We start from the raw sequence: 21,833 nt of genomic DNA on the forward strand, positions 1-21,833 counted from the left end.
ACTGTGGCTGGAGATGCTGGGAACTCCAGTTCAAAAACAGCTGGAGGGCCTAAGCTGAGCAGCCTTGCTCTGGACTCTGTCTATGACTCTGGTTATATTGTAGATTGAGGTGGCCAACCGGAGGCTCTCCAGCTGTTACTGGACTACACCGACCATCATCCAGAGTCACAATAAAATGAGGCTATGGATGACGGGAGTTCTAGTCCAGGGGTAGGCAATGTGCAGCTGTCCAGATGTTGCCGGACTCCCATCACCCCAGGAACAATTTGAAACAGCTGGGGATGATGGGAGTTGTAGTTCAGCCACATCTAGAGAGCCACACTCTCCCTACTCCTCCTCTAGTCCAACAACAAGAGGAGAGATTGGCTATCCCTGTAGTACAAGGGTCCCCCAGATGTTGTTGGACTACAGCTCCTATTATCCCCTATTTACAACCATTTATAATCCTCCTCCCCCACAATGTCCATCAAAAATTCCAGCAATTTTGTCAAGTTGTCCGGCTCCCTAAAGTTTGGGGCTGGCTTCTACATCCAAAGAAAATCTGTCAAGGCCTGCCCTATTGCAGGGACCATCAGGCACAGTGGTAGGCTGCCCCCCTTGTGGGGCTCGTCCATACTACAAGAGAGCAAAGACAGGATGACACTGGATGTCCTTTTGCTTATTCAGCATACAGTACTAACAGTACTAGAGGAGAGCTGGTCTTGTGGGAGCAAGCATGACGGGTCCCCTTAGCTAAGCAGGGTCTGCCCTGGTTGCATATGAATGGGAGACTTGATATGTGAGCACTGGAAAATATTTCCCTCAGGGGATGGAGCCACTCTGGGGAGAGCATCTAGGCTCCAAGTTCTCTCCCTGGCAGCATCTCCAAGATAGGGCTGAGAGAGACTCCTGCCTACAATCTTGGAGAAGCCGCTGCCGGTATGTGTAGACAATACTGAGCTAGATGGACCAATGGTCTAACTCCGTATATGGCAGCTTCCTATGTTCCTACCCGAGAGCCCGGAAGCAGAGTCTGGAACAGGTGCTAGAGCCGAGGCTGAGCACACCCACTGCAGAGCCCAGAACAGCCCAAGTTCGCAGGAGCATCAGCTAGCTGAGATCCAAGCTTCCCTCAGACTTCTCACATGCACACATCCCAGAAGGGGTTAGGCACCCCATTAATAGGAACTTCTGGAGCAAACAGATGCCAATTGCCATTTCCATTCATCTAATTACAGCTGCACAATTCCCGAGGAGCGCTTTGGCATAAGCATGCCTCACGAAAGCTAGATCTCCATCTCCAAAGCAAGTGAGACAACTGCCTGGGGCCTAAGATAAGCCCTTTACGAGCCCCAACAGCTATCACATGAGGCAAAAATAGCACCCCACTGCTGCTCAGCCTAAAAAATAAGCCTCCAGGTGGCTATCAGAAGTTCACTTTCCTTCAACTTCCAACAAGAGGGAAAAGTTAAAGGCTGTCCAATGCACCAGCACTGGAGATCCAATTGCAGCTCCTTGGAGAGAAGTGGTGGATAGCCAACTGTGGTTGAGATAAATGTTGAGAACATAGCTCTATTCAGACCTTTGCGTGTGTGTATAAGCATCAGCACACATGAACACACTTGTGTGTGAATGACTGCACATGCACTCGTCTTGAAACGACCCCCCCACCACAATGCTATGCACAAATTGGAAGAGTATTACTGTCTCTGCGTTGAACATGATGTGTGAACTGTAGCTCTATTCACTTTTGTTCAATTTATGTGGAATCCATGTACAATGAAAGTACATACAGAGACACACACAGATATTCACACATGCTGAATGTATATACAGCATTATACTTCTATCTGTAGTCTGCACTTAGGGCCTGTACTCCAGTTCACTTTTAAAATGAACACTTGTCATGTACTTCATTGAGAGAAACATGTGTACATGTATACATACACCTGAATGTCTGAAGAACAATTGTCTGAACAGGGCTTGTATGTGCACACAAATTGTACATGCATTCAACATAATGTGTGAATAGGTCGAGGGACATAGGAAGCTGCCCTATACTGAGTCAGGCCATTGGTCCATCTAGCTCAGTATTGTCTACACAGAGAGGCAGCGGCGTCTCCAAGGTTGCAGGAAAGAGTTTCTCTCGGTCCTATCTTGGAGACGCTGCCAGGGAGGGAACTTGGAACCGAGATGCTCTTCCCAGAGCGGCTCCATCCCCTAAGGGGAATATCTTACAGTGCTCACACATCAGGTCTCCCATTCATATGCAACCAGGGTAGACCCTGCTTAGCTAAGGGGACAAGTCATGCTTGCTACCACAAGACAAGCTCTCCTCCCTAATTATCTAATGGTACAAGAATCTGAATAGAGCAGACAGTTTTTTGGTTCAAGAAAGCATACTTTTTTTAAAAAGTCTGTTTCTGGAAGTCACTGCTATTTCCCTTGTCTTGGTGTACATAATATGGATGTGCCTGAATAGCACTGGCACCTCATTACAGAGGTGTTGAAATGATTTGAGCTGCTCCAGGCAGATTCATGTTTGCGGGGGGCTAAGCGGTAGCTTTAAAAGGAGGCACACAGGTCTCACCTGCTCCTCTGCCGCTTGCTCTGGGGTTCTGTCAGTTCTAATAAGCCACCCCACTGCTGTGTTGCACATAAGAACATAAGAACAGCCCTGTTGGATCAGGCCCAAGGCCTATCTAGTCCAGCACCCTGTTTCACACAGTGGCTCATCGGATGCCTCTGGGAAGCCCACAGGCAAGAGGTGAGGGCATGCCCTCTCTCTTGCTGTTGCTCCCCTGCAGCTGGTATTCAGAGGCATCGTGCCTCTGAGACTGGAGATGGCCCCAGCCACCAGACTAGTAGCCACTGATAGACCTGTCCTCCATGAATTGGTCTAAGACCCTTTTAAAGCCATGCAAGCTGCCCATGCACAGTAGCCATGTGCATGCCGATGCCGCGTGCTGGGAGCAGCATCACAGCTGTACCATGCAGTTTTTTAGAACTGACAGTGCTGCAGAGCGGGACGGTAGCAAAGAAGGTAGGACTTGCATACCTACTTTTAAAGCTACCACTTTCCGCCCAGGCTCCCCGGGGCTGCACGAAATGCTTCATGCACATCTCTAGTACACAACGCAGACTAAGGTTGCATCTATCACTGTTTATGCTGGGAAGGAGAGCTTAAAGGGCCCCTTGCATCTCAATTTGGGAGGCACTAATAAAAGGGGGATAAAGGGCTATGCTGGGATCCACATTATATTTATTTATGCCCAGCTTTCCAGCCAAGACTTGTAAGCCTCCACTAGGCTTACAAGATACAATCGGGCTGTTCACATGATCAGTATTTGGGCAGGAGACGTGCCCTACCCATGCTTGGAATAGTTGCCAGATTTGGCTTTTTTAAAGCCAAATTTTGGGTTACGGCCCATTTGACCCAAGAGTATACCCCTTAGGTTCTGGCCACAATCCCATTTTGTGGTTGTCTGCGAATATCAAACAAGGCTGGAGGTGGGGAGCTTAATCATTTGCTAAGTCTCAGCTGGGAAGGACAGTCTTTGGTCTTTCCTCCTACCCCGTTCTGAAGCGGGGGACACCCTGCTGTCAATCACTCCCTTGCACCCAACAAACGTGCTTATGGCACTGTTTATCTAAAGGGGGAGGCACCCTAAACATGCTCAGTGGCAATTCTGTGCAGCACTGCAATCTGGATCGATCAAGGTTGCAGCTCAGAATCGCCATTGAACATTCTGATGGTATCTCCTGCTTCAGAACAATAGTGCAATAAGCATGTGGTATGTCAGGCACAAGGGGGTGATTGACAGCAGGGAGGCGGGACTTCCTCCCCATTTCCCCGCCCCACTGTAAACATGTACGCCTACAGGGCTCGTGATGTCTGAAGTGGGCTCCAGTTATATAGTATACACAGGTACAGATATGTGTAAAGTGTGCTGTCAAGTCAATTTTGACCATTGGCACCCACAGAGCCCTGTGGTTTTTTCTGGTAGAATACAGGAGGAGGTTACCATTGCCTCCTCCCATGCAATATGAGATGATGCCTTTCAGCACCTTCCTATATCACTGCTGTACCAGCAGGGGATGTAGTACCAGCTAGGATATAGTACCAGCGGGGATTCGAACCGGCAACCTTCTACTTCTTAGTCAAGCATTTCCCCACTGCGCCACTTAAGGTATAATTATTCACATATAATGTTGAACACAGGTAGAGCAGAACACTTCCTACCCTGCATTTCCCAGTACCCAGGTTCACTTTTTAAACGAGCACAAAAAGGTGTGCATGTGTACAGACATCTGCACACTTCATCCAGCACAATGTCCCAATAGGTCTGTAATATCTGAAGAAGGCTTAAGAGTCAATACAGAAGCGACTGGGCTTCTGTGACTCAGGTGGCCCAAATGTGTCACGTCATGTTGAGGGGTGTGAGAAGAAACACTCAAGTTCTCACACAGCAAGTTATGCTCCGGTGATAAAGACGTTTAGCCCAAGAGATTATATGGAGACAGTAGGTTGAGTTAAAAAACAAAACAAAGATTTATTAAGAAATTAAACATTGCATACTGAGAGAGTCAACAAAGAACAACATACCCAAACAGACACTGAACAATTCTAACTGACCTAAACAAACCTACAGGTTGAGTATCCCTAATCCAGACATCCAGAATGCTCCAAAATCTGGAAACCAAATGTGTGATGGGCTTTACATTTTCATTACATTTACAGCTACCTGTAGTTATCGTAAATTCAATGCTTATTTGCTTTTATACTTTAAATAAAACCTAAAAAATAATAATACAGTGTACAGTAACCTTTCGTGTTTAGACTTGAATCCCATGCCCAAGATCTCATTACAGTTTGCAAATATTCCGAAATCCGGAACACTTCTGGTCCCAAGCAGTTTGGATGAGGGATACTCAACCCGTATTAACATCTCATCATGCCTCTAGTGGCCAGAAGCAGTTACTGTGGTTCTAAGAGTTGTAGAATTCTCAGGCCTAACACCTAATAGGTTGGCTTGTCCATCTTTCTAAGGCAATTCCCCTTGCAATAATATCGGCCTACCATACAAGGCTGTTGTAAGGATGACCAAGGTTATATATAAAGCACATTGAACTCCCCAAAGCATGGCATACATGTTGTTATTGTTATTACCATGTATGAATGCCCTGCTGAACATGCATTCCCCACATCTACGGTTCTTTGCCCCATGGGCCTTAACTAGCTGCTGTTTGGCCTGTTGCTGTTGACGACATCTCTGGCAGTCCTAATTCTCCAAGGGTATGACAAAGTGCCAAGTGCTTCAAGCAGCAAACAAAAACTCCACCTTTTAAAAACTGCATAGATTTCGTGGTTTGGGAGCCAACTCACCACCTTCTACACTGGGGGCCTATGTTCCCTCTAACAGAGTCCCAGATTTTGTGGACTACAACTCCCATAAACCCCCAAGCAAAAGCCATTGCAGCTGAGGATTCTGGGAGTTGTAGTCAACAACATCTGGGAATCCCTGTTAGAGGGAACACTGCTGGGGGTTAATTCTTCCATAATGTCACAAGCCATCCCTGCCAACCTTAACATCCTCATGCCAGCAACATGCACAGCATGTTAATTACATATTAACTGGAATGTGCAAACTCATTCAGGCCCTGAGGTTCTCCCAGTGGCTGCCAACATGGCCCTCCCTGTGGAAATGAAGCCACCTCTCCTCCAGTCATTCAGAAGCTGAAGGATGTGGCAGATAATAATTAGGAAACTGCTGGTTAGCACCTCATCTGTTCACCAGGTATTTTAGTCACATGCTGTTCCCAACAGTAATTCTATGTTTTTCCTCACAGGAGTCAGATTCATAAACAAAGGTCAACTCCTTCACCTTTGCATTGAAGAAAAAAGGCTCCAGGCAAGGAAGACCTGATTGAAGGGGCACCATCAGATTGAAGAGTTGGAAGGGACCCTGGAGGTCTTCTAATCCAGCCCTCTGCTCAGAGCAGAAAACTGTTACAGCATCCTTGCAGATGTCCTAGAGCAGGAGTTCTCCACTTGGGGTCCCTAGATATTGGACTACGACTCCCATCATCCCCAGCCACAATGGCCAAAGGGATGATCTAGAACATCTGGTGCCAACATGAATACATGTTTCCATGGGTGGGTCACGAATTCTCACAGGGATTCATTATGGCGAAAAGTCTTTACACACCAGTGGGTCTATACACTGCAAAAATAGTGACTGCACATTTTGCTCCATAAATCCACTTCTACAAGGGCTAGAGCTTAGCTTTTTAAAATAGATGGAGAGAGAGATAGATAGAGAGGGAGGGAGGGAGGGATCTGGGTTAGAGCTGCTTCAAATCCCCATTATTCCCTATGGTGGAAAGATACAAAATCACTAAAAAATTGAGTGCCTAACCACCTTGAAATTGGGTGGTAGGTGGCACCCATGGGGACCTACACACCACTCAATGCTGGTGCCCCCTGGACTTTTAAAAGTGAGTCAAATCGATTTGAATACCAATCAAATCCAACTGTAATAGAATCTGATCAGATCTGAGTTTGCAGATTTGAGTTCCAATCAAACCTGGCTGATTTGATTCAACCTCAAATTGAACTGCAAAAATCGATTTGTGCATATCCCTACACTCCCGACAACCAGTCGTGTGGTGTTGGCACAAATTGAGGTAGGACAGGAAAGTAATCGCGGGCTAGCCATGATCCGGGCAGGATGTGCTTTTCATCCACCCTAGATAAAATGCAGCTAGCGCACAATTGCTTTCCTGCCTGGATTTTTGCTGACACATTACTATTTCAAAGGAGCACACACAGGGCTTGGAGCCTGGCTGGACACTCCTCCTACCCAGCTTTTGGTCATGAGAATGGGCCCTATAGCTAAGAGCCCCATCAATAGCCAAACATTCAATGAAACCTCCATGTGCAAAGGCAATATACCTGTGAATGCCAGAAGCCAAAGATCAAGAGGAGAACTCAACACATCCCACTTGAGAACGTACAGAGGCATCTGTCTGGTCACGGCCGGAAACTGTATGTAGACAAGGTGGTCCTGCACCTGGTTTTGACTGATCAACTGCTTGGGAAAGAACCCAAGAGGCTGTTCCCCCTTCCTGCGCCCACCACATTCTCCAAGTCAAGCCCTGCTAGAAGCCTTCTCAATGAACCCAATTCACAAAGCCAGAATACCAGCTTCCTTCAAAATACCAGCCAACCTCTGCTGGGTCAGAATTGGGCAACAGCTAGGGGCCCTCCCATTGGCCCTTGGCACTATAAATAAATGCACTAGACTTCTCTGGGGGAAGAATGTGGCATGGCACAAGCTGTGCTCCCCCTCTCCTACCCGACTCCTTGGCTCCCTGGCGTTCTTCAGCATTCTCCTTCCTCTGTCTTCTGCCAGCCCCACCTGACTGGTTGCCTCTGCCTGCCTGCTGGATCTCTCTGTTTCCCCAGAGCTTCAAAAAGAACCTTCTGCTTTATTTGCTTTCCCCATGGATTGGCTCTCTCTTTGTTTCAGCCGCTTAGACTTTGGACAGTGAGCTCATCGTGTCACTAGTAAGTGCTGCCATCTTGAACCAGTCATGTTGCTGAAAGGTGTTTGGGATGTAGGGAGCGAAGCAATGCTGTAGGTGTGCCTCCGTGCATTTTGAAGGACTGGTCGCTTTTTCAGAGAAGGATTCCAACCAACTCTGTTAAGCTGTTAGTGGAAAATGATCACATTTTAAAGCTACTCTCCCCACTTCAGAATATGAACTTGAAGTGAACGTAAAAACATAAGAACAGCCCTGCTGGATCAGGCCCAAGCCCATCTAGTCCAGCATCCTGTTTCACACAGTGGCCCACCAGATGCCGCTGGAAGCCACAGGCAAGAGGTGAAAGCATGCCCTCTCTCCTGCTGTTACTCCCCCACAACTGGTACTCAGAGGCATCCTGCCTTTATGGCTGGAGGTGGCCATAGGCTGGAGTGGGGCCATAGCTCTGTGGTGGAGTATCTGCTTTGCATGCAGAAGGTCCTAGATCCAATCCCCAGCATTTCCAGGTAAAGCTAGGGAAGACCCCAGCCTGGAATTTTGGAAAACTATTACCAGTCACGGTAGACCAATGGCTCCCTACTTTGTACATTAAATGAATCCCTTCTGTCACAAACCTTCAGCTCAGGTACCGTGTGTGTGTGTGTGTGTGTGTGTGTGTGTGTGTGTGTGTGTGTGTGTGTGCACACACACTCCTATATGAACACACACAAATTTAAACAACAGTTCTGAGACAAGGTCACTGACTTACATCCAGGCTAAGTTACTCATGAGTACTTCCAATGAAATTAATGGTAGAAGTGAACTTGTTCTATTAATTTCAGTAAGATCGCTTAAGAGTAACTTAAACTGGATGTAAGCCAGTGACTTGCATAGCCCATCTCATAACTATAACATTTAAATGTGTGAGTGTGAGTTGTGTTAGTTATACACACAAACAAAGTTTCAGTTTTACAGTTAGAAAGACAGTTAGGAACATAGGGAACATAGGAAGCTGCCATATACTGAGTCAGACCATTGGTCCATCTCGCTCAGTATTGTCTACACAGACTGGCAGCGGCTTCTCCAAGGTTGCAGGCAGGAATCTCTCTCAGCCCTATCTTGGAGATGCCAGGGAAGGAACTTGGAGCCTAGATGCTCTTCCCAGAGCGGCTCCATCCCCTAAGGGAAATATCTTACAGCGCTCACACTTCTAGTCTCCCTTTCGTATGCAATCAGGGTGGAGCCTGCTTAGCTTAAGGGGACAAGTCATGCTTGCTGCCACAAGACCAGCTCTCTTCCCTTCTCTCTTATGGTCACTGGCTCACATTGTAACGAAGTTACTCATAAGCAGTCTTGAAACTAATGGGACAAGTAATTTCCATTAATTTGGAATGGGAGTGCTGCTCAATGCTAATCGTCTGAAGCCTGTCAGTCAGGCTGAGGGGAGGGGCACACTGAGCTTCAGTAGGTAGCCAGCCAATCAGGAGCAGGAGGAGGAGCATCTTCAACCTCCTCCCTCCCCTTCTGCAGTAGACACTTCGCTGAGGACAAGTCAGCTTCAAGCCAGCAATCCTAACAAATAGTGTGGCTGGATGTGTGGAGGTAGGAGGGCTCCGGGTACCCCCTGGGAGCTCCTTCAAGTAGCCCTTGGCATACTAGGACCCCCTGTTGGGGTCCCCTGCAGCAGACAATACTAAGCTAAGAGGGACTAATGCTCTGACACAGTATAAGACAACTTCCTATGGGAAATCCAGCAGGGCTGTTCTTCTGGGATGTGGCCATTCCTCAGTGGCACACGTCTGCTCTGCATGCAGAAGGCCCCAGGCTCAGACCCGGGCAGGATCTCCAGGTCGGGCTGGGAGCGACTCCTGACTGAAGCCTTGGACAGCTGCTGCCTCTCAATGTAGACAATGCTGAGCAAGATGGAACAAAGGTCTGACGGAGAGCTTCTTGCGTTCCCAACTTCACATTTCTATTTCTCCAGCTCCTATTCATTCTGAAGTTTCCTAAACAGTTATTTAGCAGTTAAAAAAGACTTCAGCAGATACCAGGCAAACCGCATTGCAGATCCTTGGCCTTCTGCCACCGAAGACAAAGATAGCAGCTCCAAGCTACGGTCTGGCAAGCAGGCACGGTCTCCGTGTCCCCCATTTAGATTTCCCAAAGCAGCAGTGTGATCATTTGGGCTGAACAAATCCCCTATTAATTGTTTTCCGGGTACCCACGGTTTATTCCTACCTCTTATCTCACTTCTTCTAATTAAATCACATTCTACTTGGCCCGTTATCTTCAGATTTTACTGCTATCGAAACATTTTATTTGCTTTTAAAGATCGCCATTAAATTGAACTTCAGCAGAGCAGCAGCAGCAAGGCAGGGGATCGCGAATTCACCTTGACGTCAAGAGGAATTTTGTTCTTGGCTGCCTGAACGGCATCTCGCCCCATCAAGTCAAAATAAGGTGTGGCAGGAATGAAGAGGCAGCAGAAATCTAACATACCACTGTCCACCCTACTTTCGGAAGCCAGCTACTAGGTTGCCTATTTTAACCTTTAAAGATAGGGGAAACACACACACACACACATGATGCTAACCTTTAACAGAATTCAGACATAAGCATTCTACGAAATCCTAATGCAGCTTAATGGTACCAAGAAATCAACAGAAACTTGTGTGACCTCAGGCCCCACCTCTATTCCTCTCAAGACCATAACCAACCATTTCACAAATATTTTAGCTTTCCTCAGCTTCAGTCTCAAATCTCCCTTTTGCAATACCATATCTACCCAAATAGAAGGTGACACTGAATGTAAGACAATGCTTTAAAAGAGAGCGATTAAATACAGGTTATACCTGCATTTACCTAAAAGAAAGGGGACTGAATCTAAGAGGATCCCTCCACCCCACCACCATATTTAACAAGCGAGAACTAGGGGGGAAAAACCTTATCTTATATTTGGGTAAATAGGGTAGAATTATTAACTCATAGGAGCAAATATTCCTGTGGACTTCATGGAACCAGACAGTTTCCCAGTTGCAACAACTACCAATGTATTAGCCTTCACTTAAAGGTTACAGGAGCGCTGTAAAAGCTGCTTTTCCATTTATTTCAATCAGCCAGGAACAGCAAGGGCTTTGTTTTAATTTTGCCTGTTAAACATTCCCCATTTGCAACACACACTCCCTTGAACACGGAGGTACTGAAATGAAGTTGGTGCACACACTCGGGGCAGAATTCTGTGTTTCAAGTTAAAGCAGCAACTCAACCCTCACACCTGTTGAACAGGGAAGGCAAGATTTCTATCCCACCTTTTGACCCAAAGTAGTTTTCCAAGATTGCTTACAACGCTATTTAAAGCAGTATTACTAGAAAACATTCAAACACACTAAAACATTTGAGAGAAAACGGCAGCAGGAAACTTATGAGCAGGAGTCCCGTAATTTAAAAGGCTATCAAAAACCTGACCAGGCAAAAAGTAATGTCCAAAAGACAAAAGCAAAGGGCCCAGAGAGAGTATTCCACAGCCTGGGCACCGCGGTCAACCATGTCCTGTCCCCTGAAGCTACTTCCCCCTAAGGGTGGGGACACTCAAGGAAGCTCTCCAAGGGTTTCTGAACGGGCAGGTTTGTAAGATACCTTCTAATGCCCCATCTGAAGTGAAATATCTCAAGCACTCTGCTTTGCTTACCTGCCCAAGTAAAGGCATGGGCTGAGTTTTAAGCAAGCGTTGGCCTCTGTGGTGGGCTGTTCTTTGGCATTTGCATTAAGACACATTAGTTGCCCACAAACCAGACTGGACAGCAAAGTCTTACCAAGACAGAGCAAGAAAGCAGAAGCAGCCCATGACACCCCGCCCCCCAAAGGCTGCCTGGGATAGACCATCTGTTGTCTCTCCCCAACCCCATATGGGGTAGGAGGTGGGGCAAGCACACTGAAACCTAGGTGAAGAGTGATTGAGGGTCCTGGGTTCAATCTCTGGCATCTCCAGGTAGGGCTGGGAAAGACTCCTGCCTGAAACCATAGAGAGCTGCTGCCAAATTGTGAAGTACAGGGGTTCCCGACCTGTGGTACTCCAGATGTTGTTGAACCACAATTCCCATCATCCCCAGCATTAGTTTATTGTGGCTGGGGATGATGGAAGTTGTAGTTCAGCAACATCTGGAGTACCACAGGTTGGGAACCCCTCTAGTCAACAATACTGAGCTAGATGGACCAAGGAACTGACTCGGTCTAAGGCAACTTCCTATATTCCTATCTCCAATACCTGAAGAGGTTGCTAGGCTGCATTGCAATCTAGAGATGCCCCCCTAGGCCTTTAGAGTTTCCCCCTGAACTGGGAGACAGGGAAGCCAAGCCTATCCTGCTGGTTCCCCTCCAGTCCTTTAACCTTCCTCTCTGACACAAACACCTGATTCCACTATGAGGAAGTAACATTCAAGAGAAAATGAAAATGCCACATCTGCTCCTTTGGTAATGTAGCAGATTAAAGCCTCAGTCTCAGAGCAAACTCATGTGAGGGAAAGAAATGCTGGATCTTCTCTGCTTGAGCTGCCTGGCTAAGTTTCTCCTAAAACTATTCTATATTCCTGGTAGGTTTTAAATGCTGCCGCCGCCACCCCTCCTATTGACAGAGCTTGAACCTCCCTAGGCTTGGGGTGGAATCCCCGAGGAAACTCTCTTTATTTTGCTCTTGGGCCAGTACAAAAATCTTCCATGTACAAGCCTGCACGTGGTGAGAAAACGAATAGCTTCAGATCATTTGAGGATGTGATTGCACCAAAGAACTACCCATTTTGCCCCGCCCTGCTTTCCCCCAAGTTAAAAACCAACTCGGAGAGACTTGTAAAAAGAAAAGTACTAAAAAAACCAAAACTACAATCTGCTTCTGTCTGAGGCTCTATCAACTTTAAATACAGTTTAAAAAAATTGGTAAGTTACAAAAATACGTTGTCTTTAGGCACACTTAAATGTTTTTAGAGTCTTTTGCAACACTCTAGGTAAGATGGGCATAGGCTAGTGTTTCTTATTTTAATTATGTTACAGGTAAATAATAGACCCGTATCAGGAATATGCAAAAGCGTGCACACAAAGAAACAGAAATGCTAACGCAAAATCTGACTAACAAACTGTTCCCTCTGCTGAATTCCCGTCCCCTTGAATTCACCCAATTCCTAAGGAGGATCAAGCTTCCCGCAATCCTTTCTTTTAAGGATCTACAGAGTTATTCCATGAGAGAAATCTCCATGTTGGCTTTGACCATGGGAGCAAACTCCATCGCCCCTCACTAAGCCTCTCCGCATGTGCTTCTCTCCAACAAAGACTGCCCTTCTTATTCCCAGAATTCCCAGCAACCGCTCTCTAGGTCCGATCCACTTGGTATACTGATTGGCTACCCTGGAGTTCACCAGTGTGTCAGTCAAGACAAGGGTTCACTTCCTGTTGATTCTTTAGTGGGGAGGGGAGGCTGATCACTACAGCTAACAACTCTGAATAGGTACAGGCGGAGTCTCCAGGGTGCAACCTGGCAACCCTATCGCAAAAGGGTTGCATGGGTGTTCCCATGTTGTAAGTGATATACAATGGCACTTGAATGAGATAAGTTATCCAAATAAATTGATTTACCCTCCTTAACCTGCTGCCTTTAATACCATGTTCATTAAATATAGTTATGTCTGTTGAGATCAGTTATAACCCATAACTTTATATTGTGAACCACCCAGGGAATTTTTGTGGGGGGTGGTATATAAATGTACTAAATAAATAAAGGATCCAAAGAAGTCCAGGTGATTGTTGTTGATCGGTGCAGTGATGCTAGTAAGCTTTTAAGCAGCACAGGAATAATCTTCAGGCTTTGAAGTGCTCCAAAGCCATCAGTTCTGCCCACTGAACTGGTTTGCCTTCTCAAACATGCTTTAGTCCTATTGACAAGGCTGGAAAAATAATTCTTACGTACCAGCCTCAATTTATATTTTATTTTGCACGAGGCAGTCTAAATTCCTGGCACTTGAGAATTTCTTGGCTCTGCTTGGAAGACTTTCTTCTGGACCAACAAGGCAACTTAGATCTATTCCATAATTAAAATGGGAGCAGTAGACAAAAGGAAGATCAGGGACTACTGCAGGGGTTCTCAACCTTGTGTCCCCCGATGTTGCTGGACTACAACAACTCCAGTCATCTCCAGCCATAAGTCTGGGAATGATGGGAGTTGTAGTCCAACATCATCTGGGGGCACAGGATTGAGAACCATTGTCTAACCGTAGATTGTCTGTGTGCACGAATCGATTCGGCACATCCAGTAGGGATGTGTCGAATCGAATTGGCTCACTCCACCGAATCATTTTGGCAGGGAAGGGAGCAGTACCTATAAGCACGAGTAAAGCGCATGCACGACAGCCATGTGTGTCCCACCACCATGCACAGGCAGTTGGGTGAAGACCCGCGGTTGCACACAGACCTCTGAGTGGTGCAGTGCCATGCCCAGAAAATCAGTGGGGCAGTGGAGGAGCAGGTAAGGACCTATTTTACTTATCTTGAAAGGTACTGCTCCCCACCCAGCCAAAACAATCATGCACACCCCTAGATATCTGGATGGTTTGCAGTAGGTCAGTTTCCCAACAGACTTCGGACTCCCAAAATTTCAAAACCCGGTAAAACTACAATCCTGATCTCCCATAGCTGGTCACAGGCTACACTGCTTCTCTTTCAACTTGTTCCTCACCCGTAAAATAGGAGTATCAAGCCGCCAATTTACTCCTGGCTCCAGCGAGTAGGCCTAGGATTTCTAAGGGGGGGGGAATCTAAGCAGCTCTACAAGCCGGAAGCCTGCATTCCTCCAAGTTAAAAACATCACACACAAAAATGGTGCCTGAAAGACAGACATCACATTGTGCAAAACTTTAAAGAAGGAGACAAGTGAATATTCACGGCATCTTGAATTTAAACAAATTGTATTTCAGTTCTGCCAAATGTCCTAAGATATTATTTTTTTAATTTATTATTATTATTATTACATTTATATCCCGCTCTTCCTCCAAAGAGCCCAGAGCAGTGTACTACATACTTGAGTTTCTCTTTCACAACAACCCTGTGAAGTAGGTGAGGCTGAGAGAGAAGTGACTGGCCCAGAGTCACCCAGCTAGTTTTATGGCTGAACGGGGATTTGAACTTGGGTCTCCCCGGTCCTAGTCCAGCACTCTAACCACTACACCACGCTGTAAACTGCAGTCCTAATTGCAGTGAGCTACAGGGACTATGATTATGAGGGAGGGAGGGAGGGAGGGAGGACAATGTAAACATAGGAAGCTGCCTTATAGTGAAGTCAGACCCTTGGTCCATCTAGCTCGGTACTGTACATGGACTGGCAGTGGCTCTCCAAGGGGTCAGGCAGGAGTCCTTCCCAGCCCTACTTGGAGATGCTGTCATGGATTGGACCGGGGACTTTCTGCACCAAAGTAAATGCTCTACCACTGAGCTACGGCCCCACCCTATAATCCAGAGGATTAGGGCAGAAATGCCTGCAAGGCAAGAAGTCTATTTCAGCCCCATAGGCAGCTCAAGAGATTGAGCCATGCCACATTCCACAGGGACGAGAAGTGTTTTAAGGAGCTGATGTGTTGGCAACTAGAACACACTCTCTGGCGGCAGCCAGATGGAGAGCTGGTCTTGTGAACATGAGAACAGCCCTGCTGGATCAGGCCCAAGGCCCATCTAGTCCAGCATCCTGTTTCTCACAGTGGCCCACCAGATGTGGCAGCAGGCATGACTTGTCCCCTTAGCTAAGCAGGGTCCACCCTGGTTGCAAATGAATGGGAGACTTGATGTGTGAGCACTGTAAGATATTCCCCTTAGGGGATGGGGCCTGCATGAAGAGCACCTGCCTGCTTGCATGCAGAAGGTTCCAAGTTCCTTCTCTGGCAGCATCTCCAAGATATGGTTGGGAGAGATTCCTGCCTGCAACCTTGGAGAAGCTGCTGCCAGTCTGTGTAGACAATACAGAGCTAGATGGACCGAGGGCCTGACTCAGTATATGGCAGCTTCCTACGTTCTTTAGAGCAGCTTCCCATTCCACCCCACAGACTAGATAATATAGAGCTCTGAGGAGCTCTAAAAGAAATAGCAAACTGTGTGTGTGTGTCTGTGTGTGTGTGTGTGTGTGTGTGTGTGTGTGTGTGTGAAACCTTTTGCATTATGTCACCTGCAATGCTGCTCAGTCACTAATGTGTCATTTGAGCTAGGAGGAAATCCAGAGGGGAAGGGATGCAGCTCGCCTGCTTTGCATGAAGAAGGCCCCAGGTTCGATCCCTGGCACTGCCATAGAGGCTGAAGCCCTGGAGAGCTGCTGCCAGTCAGAGCAGATGATACTGAGCCAGGCGGACCAATGGTAGGACTCAGTAAAAGTCAGCTTGCTGTGCTGCGGCTTCCTCCTTCTTGGAGTATGGGGCTGAAGCTCAGTGGAAGAAAATCTGCTTTGCATGCTGAAGGTCCTAGTTTGAATGCCTGGCATATCCAGGCAGGGATGGGAAGGACAGTCCTCTGTCAAACCCTGGAGAGCTACTGCTGGTCAGTGACAGTTTCATATGTCACATTCAAGAAAGGAATAGGAACGCAGGAGGCTGCCATATACTGAGTCAGACCATCAGACCATCTAGCTCAGTATTGTCTACACAGACTGGCAGCGGCTTCTCCAAGGTTGCAGGCAGGAATTTCTCTCGGCCCTATCTTAGAGATGCTGCCAGGGAGGGATCTTCTGCATGCAAGCAGGCAGGTGCTCTTCCCAGAGTGGCCCCGTAGCCACTCACACACGTGGTCTCCCATCCAAATACAAACCAGGGCAGCCCCCGCTTAGCAATGCATGCTTGCTCCTGTCTGAAAGCATCCTCAAGAGCACACCGTGGCACGAAGGAGTGGCAGCTCTCCTAGCTTCACGTTTGGGGTTTGCAGGCTATTTTTGCGAAGCAGGGCTCCAAGACCAGTTTGGAAGCAAGTTCAGCAGGAGGTGGGGTGGGGAGAGAGAATTTGTCTTAGAAGGCATTTGTGGGAGAAACCTGGCAAGCGTGAGTGAAGTCAAGCACACCCACTTCCCGCCAATTCTCCCCGTTTCGCAAACGGAGCTGAGGTTTGAAAACATGCGTGGGCCAAGGCCACAACACATAGCTCCACCTGTCCCCCTTGACTTGGGCATAGCTGAGACATCGGCACTTTCCAGGGTCCCAACAGTTAAGCCTCTCTTCCAAGCAGCGGTCTGTAAAATTCCAGGATTGGGGCTGGGCGGAGGGTAATGAGGCCCAACAACTGGATATGTCCGCAACAGCTATCAATAGCATGAAGAGTGAAGAAAATGCCATGCAGGAGAGGTTAGTGAGGGGGTCACATTCCCCACCCTGAAGGTCTGCTGGCAAGTTCGATCCCCAAAGCCTCCTTTGTGCGAAGGCTCTAACAAACAAGGTGCCAATTCAGACACCTCGCAGAGTCGTATATTAAATCAGCTACAGAAACATAGCTTTTTTGGCAAGGAGTACAAGAGATGATTGCAACCATTACTTCTAAGAGATCCCTTGCCTTCACAAATCTGTGACTGCTTGAGGGGCGAACACCTGGAAATACAGAGATTTTACACACCCTCACAGTGAAGGGGGATAAAAAGGATCCTCTTGTCTACTTGTGTTGGGCCAACAGGTTGGCCCAGGAATGGGCAAGCCTATGCATTTCACAGAACTCTTAAGTCATCTGAAAAGTTCTGTGAAGCCTGAAAGGGTTCTATGGAACCTGAAACTACCCTTCACTGTTGGCCTAATAATAGTTTGGCCAACACTGTTGCCTCTGCTAGTAGGGATGTGCACGAACCCGGTTCGGCGGCCCTTTCCAGACCACTGAACCAGTTTGGAGCTCCAGAGTTCAGACCAGTTTGGCAGCGGGGGGTTACCTTCAAGGAGCAAAGGGGGTGCTCATCCCCTCACCATGTTTCCTCCACTGGCGCAGTCTCCAAAATCGCTGGCATAGGGAGGCAGTACCTCCTTGCTGCCCCAGACAGCATTGGACTCCAGGAGCGGCCAGTGTGTATGCATGATGCGATTGGGGGGGGGGGGCATGAGCACCCTCTCTGCTCCTTAAAAAGGTAACCACCACCACCAATCTACCAAACACTGGTTCGTGCACAGCCCTACCTGCTAACTGAGCAAAGAGGCACCTTGTTAAAGTGGTGATTCTCTTTATTGAGCAGGGGGAGAGCAACTGGCCCTATCCATCCCCAGCACGACATTCTTCCAGTGGCTATGGCTGGTGACTCTCTTATGTTTTTTTAAAAAACTGTGAAACTTTTTGGGACAGGGAGCCATTTTATTTATTTATGTTAAACCGCTTTGGGGACTTTTGTTGAAAAGCGGGGTATATTTGTTGCATTCCTAATAGACATTGATCTTCCCACTTAGATCTCCATCCTTTTTTAAATTTTTATATTTATATCCCACTTTTTCTTCTGAGAAGTTCAGAGCAGTGTACATGGTTATGTTTATCCTCACAACAACCCTGTGAGGCTGAGAGAAGAGCAACTGGCTCAGAGTCACCCAGTGAGTTTCATGGCTGAATGGGGATTTGAACTCAGATCTCCCCGGTCCTAGTCCAACACTCTAACCACTACACCACACTGTTATTTTTGACATATGAATCTGCCATACAGCAAGCCAGACAGCTGGTCCATCCAGCTCAATTTAGTCTAGGCTGCAAACCATAAAGCCACTAGGCAGCTTTAGGCAAACTTCTGTTCAATCCAACTGAGTCAGCAAGTGGATATTAGCACTAGGCTTATCTGACATGATTATTGCATAGATTTCTGAGATAACATGTATATGAAGCAGTCTGAGGGCTCAGGAGTGATGGATCAAGCTATCATCATATTTCAGGGTCAGAACAAGACAATATATTGTTAGCCCTTTTCCATAGGATGTGAATAAGTCCAAAGAGTGGCACCCAGTCAAGAAGAGCAGATAAGTTCCCAAGTGCAACAAAGGTTATGCAAGGCAAAGGATGATCCACACAGAAAGGCTCCGAGGTACAGTAGGGTCATTATTACTCCCCACCGGCTCACTTCCATCCAGCAAAGAAGATTTAGCATGTGTAAAGTTTCAAGGCTGCCGCTCCAGCCGCAGGTGAAATCAATAGGATACAAAGAAATAATTGTTTGTTTTTTAAACGTGGAGGATGAAAATCTAGTTTCCTCATCTGTTGAAACAGCCCCCTGCGGCGGAGAGTGGATAAGGCGCGGGGGGGGGGGGGAGAAAGCATCTAAAGTGGAAATTTCTGGGTCAACAGCATCTCTTTTCACTATTTTTTAAAGAAGACTACACAAACTGGTTAAACTGGAGTATTCTTACGTATATGTATGGTACAAGCATCAAGATTATGCCCTTGTGGATCTGGTAACGTTGAAACAACTGCTCACGTTTTACTGCACTGTGAATATTACAGAGACATAAGACGCCAACAAATTGTTCCACTTTTGATTAATTTTCCGGGTCGTGGAGAGGATTTTTATTTAAACTATTTGCTCACTCACCCTAATTCGGATGTTATTCATATCGTGGCCAAATATTGTTATATAATATGCCAAATGCGTATAAATGTAGTCTGATTTTATATTATCATCTTATTATTATTATTATCATTATTTTTTTAATATTGTTGTATTGCTGATCTACGACCGAAATAAAGTTTTACTTACTTGCCGAGTATGGTACAATCCCTCACATTATTTGTGTGCATGGGGTTTTAAATGCTCCTGACCACTTTCGGTTTGCCAGTTTTCCCCACTATACTTACTCCAGAATATTACTGGAGTTTCAAATTGTGCATAATGCCTTCAATGTACACATGGACACCAAGCTGGGCCTTTTAAAGGCAGAACAGAAAACTTTTAATAATAAAATGCAGCCTTTGCAATAAGTATTCTACAGAAGAAAGGGAGGCAACCAAAGGCAGACTAGACAGCATCTAAAACAGCTATTTTAGGGTACCCTTAATGGACTTCAGCAGGCACATGTAAGGGGGATTCTGACTGAACCTAAACATAAATACGCAAAAACCATTCCCCTTATTTTTTCATTTTCAAAATTGTTTTGCTAAGTAGTGACGGAGAGGAGATGCTGTTAAGAGACACAAGCTCCACTAGCCAAGTTTTTCCGTTGCTCCCATAAAATGGCATTGCTCCACTGAAGAATAAGACCACCAAATCCAAGCGTATCCACGCAGCAGTAAACGCCACCAACTTCACTGGAGCTCACTTCTAAATAAGCAGGAGTAGGACTGTAGCCCAAGAACCTAATCGCCACTGAACTCAGACTCACCTCTGAGTAAATGTGTGCAGAATCAGGCCTCCGCAGATCAATAGATACTGAATCACAAAGCTTCGTCCTAAGACCACTTAAGTCTTGTTGCTTGAACAGATTTAGTCCAAAAGGGGACTGAAGCATTACTAGGATGCAACTCTTCCTTAATAGCGTCAGCACAGCGCTAACACAAAAAGTTTGCTGGCATTTTGGAGACGAAAAGATTTATTAAGGCAGATGAAGACCAGAGGCAAACGCATGAAGCAGATCCTGTGGGTTTCTGTATTCACTCATCCAAATACGCACAGGAGAGGGAAATGGAACACACAATGGAACAGGGGTTCCCAGTCTTGGGTCCCCAGATCTTGCCGGACTACAACTCCCATCATCCCCTACCACCTGCAGGTGATGATGGGAGTTGTAGTCCGTCATCTAGGCACCCAAGGGAATCCCTAGTACAGAAAGTAGGCAGTGAGACCAAAAGACCATGAGACAGAAGAGATGCTAGGTGCTGCACACACCACGGAAGCAACAGGGTGCCTGGTCCGAAAACCCATCATCTACAACTGAGAACGGAAGGAGCTGGGGAGCAGGACAGAAGTCAGTAGGGACGCAAAGGAGGGCAACAGCAGGGCATGCGAGAGCCGAGGACGGAGGTTACGGCAAAACTCGGTCTGAAGAGCCAAACCTCCCCGCGAACCGGCGCATGGATCAGACGCCCAGTTTAGTGCCGCTGCCGCCCCTGAACCACTTACGCCTGTGCCCCCCCCCACAACTGACAGCGGCAGAATCCACCCCCCCCCCGCCCAAGAAGACTGAAGTTGGCTGAAGCGCAAACCCTTCAGGGGCCTCGCTCCAAGGCACGTTTCCTCGGAAGTCAGTTCCATCATCACCCCACTTTTGTCCATAGGGAATCCCCCCAAGCGTGCACGGGACGGCAGCTTTAAGCCGGCTTCGCGCGCGCCCCTAGCCCGCCGGTTCCCAAAGAGTTCAGTAGCGGGGCTCCTCCAAAGTCAGCGGCCGGGCGCGAAAAAGGCGGCCTCGGTGGCGGCGCTCCTCCGAGGGGAAGCCCTGCGCGGCTGGGCGGCACATCCGCCGCTCGGGGAAGCCCGGATCGCGCTGGATGCCCGAGCACGGACTTGGAAATCAACTTCGAGAGCTCGAGAGGAGGGGGAGCTGCGGGACTCACCCGCTCGCAGCCGGGACCAAGCCGGAGTTCTCGTCCTCCTCCTCCGAAGCGGCGCCGCCACCACCGGAGCTGCCGAGGGAAGCGAAGGGAGCGCCTCGTTGCTGTGCGCGCTGGAGAGGACAGACCAGCGCCCGCCTGGTCGCAAAGCCAGCCGGGGAGGGGACAGGTGCGGGCAGCCAGCGCGCTTCAGCAAACAAGCGGGCGGCGCGGCCGGGGAGGCTCCGAGAGGGACTCGCCCCGCCCAGAGGGCCTGACATCACCCCAGCCGCGCTGGTTTCGCTCCCTCTCCGAGGCACGCGGAGCTCAGCCGAGCGCTTAAAGGCGCAGGCGCTGGCCGGCAGGAGGCAGATTGTAATGCGCCCAGAGTGGCTGCTTTGTACAAGGTCCCAGGTTCAGACCCTGGCTGGCAGCATCCCTAATAGGGCTAGGCCGTGGCGGCAGCAGAAAGAAATGGGGGGAGGGCGGTCTCAGAAGGGGGGGCAGTGTGCATGGATGGGCGGGCGAGCTGCGTCCCACATATTAGGTTTCTTGAAACAGAAATAGGGGCGGTGGGGGCAAGCCACTTGTGCGGGGAGGCGGGAGGCGCTTGCCCACCCATGAGGCTCCCTCTGGAGAGACCCTGGGAAAGATTCCCCAGGGAGCTGCTGCTGCAGACCAGGGTTTCTTAACCTTGAGTCCCCAGATTATGTTGGACTACAACTCCCATCACCCCCCTAGCCATGGCCTTTTTGGCTGGGGATGATGGGAATCATAGTCCAATAAAAACCGGGGACCCAAGGTTAAGAAACCCTGGTGCAGACAATACTAAGGGAGATGGA

The 21,833-nt window shown here is 47.9% G+C and overlaps 1 protein-coding gene across 4 annotated transcripts in view; it reads right to left on the minus strand.

Moving 5' to 3' along the window:
* Positions 1 to 21,833, minus strand: part of PROSER2 (proline and serine rich 2) — a 61,499-nt gene that overhangs the window by 29,123 nt on the left and 10,543 nt on the right. The window contains exon 1 of one of the 4 annotated variants that reach the window (XM_053258699.1): positions 21,016 to 21,291. The exons of 1 other annotated variant lie outside the window; for it this stretch is intronic. The gene's annotated coding sequence lies outside the window, so the exon portion shown is untranslated. Of the gene's footprint in view, positions 1 to 6,934; positions 6,954 to 20,664; positions 20,688 to 21,015; positions 21,292 to 21,833 lie in introns of those variants that run through there. 2 more of the 4 variants (XM_053258702.1, XM_053258701.1) reach the window with 2 other exon arrangements.

The sequence above is a fragment of the Hemicordylus capensis genome, chromosome 5 (genome assembly GCF_027244095.1).
Source record: "Hemicordylus capensis ecotype Gifberg chromosome 5, rHemCap1.1.pri, whole genome shotgun sequence".
Taxonomy (NCBI): domain Eukaryota; kingdom Metazoa; phylum Chordata; class Lepidosauria; order Squamata; family Cordylidae; genus Hemicordylus; species Hemicordylus capensis.